This window comes from Osmerus eperlanus, chromosome 20 (assembly GCF_963692335.1).
Source record: "Osmerus eperlanus chromosome 20, fOsmEpe2.1, whole genome shotgun sequence".
NCBI classification, from domain to species: domain Eukaryota; kingdom Metazoa; phylum Chordata; class Actinopteri; order Osmeriformes; family Osmeridae; genus Osmerus; species Osmerus eperlanus.
The window spans coordinates 5,465,246-5,469,737 of record NC_085037.1 but is presented as its reverse complement, the minus strand read 5'-3'; positions in this window follow the sequence as shown (position 1 = coordinate 5,469,737).

Here is a 4,492-nt window from a genome sequence, read left to right as displayed (position 1 = left end):
GACTTGCCATAAAACCCACACATCAACCCAGGCCTCGATGTCAGTTGGAGGGTTCAGTTGACAGGTTGAAAAACAAGGTATCTCACCCCATGGTGCCTCACCACTCTTCGGCACACAGAGCCTCGCCACATGCGGTGGTTCACCGCCATCGTTTCCTTCTCTTCGGGGGGGCCTGGCAACCAAAACCGGGCGGAAAATGGTATAGCACTTGTGGCCTGCGGAAACAAGATGTGTTTTTTTAAGTTACCTTAAGGCAGGCATCAGAGACCTCCTGAGCACAGTGCCACCGTGTCTGTATGGCTTCCTTTGCTGTCGCTGTAAGAGAGAGTCCCAAACATCCACTTCCGAAAGAGGACGAGGTGCTCGTCAGCAGGTACTAGCAGTGGTGGCTTCAGTAGCAGTTAAGGGCCTTCAGATAGCAATGGAAGGAGGCTGTATCAGTTCAGGGCCCTTCCTTTCCCTCCTCTTGAAGGATGGAGCCAGTTCAACTGAGGCATTTTCTATGACAGTGTGTTTGTTGCTTGCCTATTGACTGGCACACCCTGTCTGCGACATCGACACAGTGTGGAATAACAGTGTTATTCCACTGTATAGTGTTCACTTAGCTGGCAGATTGAACAAGCATTTCTCTCAGTGTGTGTCTCTGGTACAAGCTGACAGTCAGGGCCTGAGGACTTAGATGACAGGACTTGAGAGTCCCACCAGGCTACTACTGTGAGACAGCTAACTGCTTTGTTGGCCAACCAGCGTTCCACGGCGTAACGCAGGGGGCGGAGTCAGCAGGGGGCGGAGTCAGTGTCAGTCTTCTCAATCAGACTTGGGCAAGAGATACAACGTCCTTACACCAACCCCTCCCCCAACTCCATTACACACACACACACAATCAGTTGGACGTAGACATAATTCCCCCACCCTCATTCCACACCACATCCTCTCTCTTTGCCGACAGACACCGAAGAGGACTTGCTGAGGCAGAGGGGTTTGGGAAGGAAGGAGCCTCAGTTGATGGAAAGAGGGAAAGACAAGCCTTTACCATGACCTCCTCTTCATTTATTTGACGTTGTTCACACAGGGTGCCGAGCATCAAATACCAGCTGAACTGAGCAGATTTCCCCTGACACCAGGAACTACGGTGGCATACATGATTCCTGGCTATTAGGCTGAAACACCACTCTTTCCATCAGCGAATCCAAGAGCGGAGTAAATTATCTGCTAGCCCAGACTTGTAATATTCTCATCTTCCACTGGGCTGGCAATGGAGACTTGGTGCTCTCATGCCTTCACCACAGTAACAATGGATATGGGTGATGACTTGAAATGCAGGGTCTATTATATCACCTGTATTGTTATTTTTATCAAAACCTGATTCTAGAGGCTTTTCTATCATATTCCTTAGACGTAGACATTAGACTTCCCAAGTGAAATCCCTAATGAAGCTTTGAGGAGAGGGAAACCATCTTGATGAATAATGCATCTCTTTTTTTTAAGGAAATAAATGTGATACTTGACATAAATAAATGATAAAACTGTTGTGAGAGGGGAGGAGAGAAGCAGGGAAGGAGGGGAGGAGTGACTGAGAGGTAAATCTACTCTTTAAGTCCACTCTCCTTGCTGCCACAGCACATCATTTTGATTTGTTTGTTTGATTTTGGGGTTATATCTTGACAGGTTGTCACATAAGAGGATGAAACCTCAAATTCAAAAGGTGTTGTTGATATCAATGATGAGATTGTCAAGCAAATCCTGAACACACCAAGATTGAAGACCTTGTGTTCAAATACATTTTGATGGGGAAATGAAAGGGTTGATGTTCTTTCCTGGCCACTATGATGGCATAAGGGACCTGTCAAACCTCCAATGGAGACAAATATTGATTCACCATTCAACAGAAAACAAATACACCCAACTGTCAATGGAAAAAGGCCTGTCTGGTTCCATTTTGACAAAATAAGCATCATTACTTTGTCTCCATAGAAATCATGAGTCGTAAAAGAGATAAGGATGACACATGAAAGGGGATTTCTTTTAATATTTTTGAGTAAATCTTTCCCACAAGCCGGGGTTCTAACTCTACTGGTGCCATCTTGTGGTTTAGGCGGAAAGATGTTAGAAGGAAGTTAGACTTATGGAAGGGAATTACGAAAATGTCTGTCAGGTGATGAATTGTTCATCTCATGCTTTTTGTCGGTCTTTCTGCTTAAGGAAGATTTGGTCTGCATTGACAAATGTAGACCAGTCCTATTTGAGTGGGTGTAGAAAGGTAGGTGAGAGAATGAAGCAGTTATCACCAGTAGGGGTCACTGGTGTCCCACCATGAAATGTATCACTGGGAGGAAAAACCTGGAGGAGAGAGGAAAGAATTCATATTAGAGACAGATATACGTTGAAAAATAGAAGAATCCTCTCTGAATAATCCTTTTACTTCTAACCCTCACTGTGGGAACGATTTTGAGAAATCCCGGTCAGTAGAATTCACTATTGAGAATGTTGAATTATTGTAACGTAAAGAGATCAAGCTTAACAATACACAAACGCCTTCATATATCTCCTTTTGCTATCCTTACAGACAGCTGGGCAACAACTTTTCCTTACTCAAAGTTACAACTGAATGACAACACCTGGATTTTTACCACAGTCATTTTCCTAGCAGGCCATTCATCAATATTAACTGGCTTCCCATTTTTCACAGGATGTGGCTGATTCATTCGTACACTCAAGTTGCATTTTGAAGGCATAACTGCTCCAAGGAAGGGCTGTATTTTCTTTTGGAGTGTCACTGTACTTTCTGGGCTGGCAGGTCGGTTGGCTGCTGTTTCCTCCGCTGGCAGGCCCAAACGGTCTTCACGTCTCTGCGAGCTGACAGTTGACTTGAAGTGGTATGAAAGGGCTGGGCCAGGGTCAGCTGCAGGCCACACTTTCAGCAGCTCCTTGACTGTGTCTGATCACTTCTGACCTCGGTGGCCCCTTGTGTCTCGCTCTCTGCAGGGGGAGCTGCATTTGAAATTTAGTCCGTCAGTGTCAGTGAACCTGTGTGTTTTAGTGGTCCTTGAAACCCACTGTATGAAGTGCCATATGGATGTTAATCTACCTCTCTAAGCTATGTCTTCCTGCAGGGCCTATTATGAGATAGACAATAGGATAACCTGAGAGAGGTGGTAATTTGACTCCATAATGACTGGGTTCAGAACAGGCCAACCACTTGTATAATGTTTCAGTTGTGTAGCCGTGTGGATTGATCCGGAAAAGAGTGATTGCAGACAATCATAGTAATTCCGCTCCACTTTCCAAATACAATGTGCCATTCACAGCTAGCCCCATCCCGTTTCAACCATGCAAGTAAGTGCCTCTTCACCACCAATTCAAAAAGGGGTAATTTTGCCAAAGCAATCTAATTGCCCTGCTCTGATACTTTGAGGATCATAGACCTCCAGTTCATAAAGACACACAACATATCAATTTGCAGCTAAGGCTACAGCCCATCTTCTCATAAGAGTCATCATGACATGATTACACTCTAAATCCATGGCCTCAACCTCTCTATCTCACTACCAACCGACGCTAACAAGGAGGGATCACTACTGCATCCAACGGTTCCACACAGCACGGATACGTGGTAATGAATTCATATCCATTGGCTCGGCCAGTGATTGGACTGGGAACCTGGGGTTGGCTCTTTGTAATGCCCAAATGATCTGTTAGTTCAGTGGTTCAATGAGAACAATTTGGGCGGAGATGAACTGTAAAGAAGGCTGCAAAGGCTTACGTTTACCATGCCCAGGCTGCGCCCACATCACTGCGGCCTACGCTGCCAGCTACTGTACTGCTGCCCACACCAATCACAGAGCAGAAAATGGCTAATTACAGGGCAATCATTTGGATGGGGAGATGACATCACCTCAGAAAGTTGATCTCTTTATTTGGCTTGCAGGCATGCCAGTGAGCTTACTACAGCCCTGTGCCCATGGAACCAGCAGCAACCCTGGTTGTGAATCCTACAGAGCGTTTGTGATGGCAAAATAACAGAGCACAAGCATAAACAGTAGGTTGATTATGTGTAACATTCATTCACTATACTGTCATTAGCAGCCGGTATGGACAGTGCGGATGTAAACACTGACTCACCCATTCAGTTTATGTACAAATTCACTTTTGCTTCTGTGTAAATGTTTGAGTCACAAAGAGAGTGCAACTCCACAGTTCAGTTCCATCCTTTCTTATCCTGAAACAATGCACACGTATGTTTGCAATTAGAATGTACAGTTTGAAACAGTTGAAATGTCAACATTCTGCTGGCATGAAGTCCTCATTTAGAATCTCCTTTATTTCTTTCTTTCTTTCTTTCTCTCTCTCTCTCTCTCTCTCTCTCTCTCTCTCTCTCTCTCTCTCTCTCTCTCTCTCTCTCTCTCTCTCTCTCTCTCTCTCTCTCTCTCTCTCTCTCTCTGTCTCTCTCTCTCCCTCTCTCTCTCTCTGTCTCTCTCTCTCTCTGTCTCTT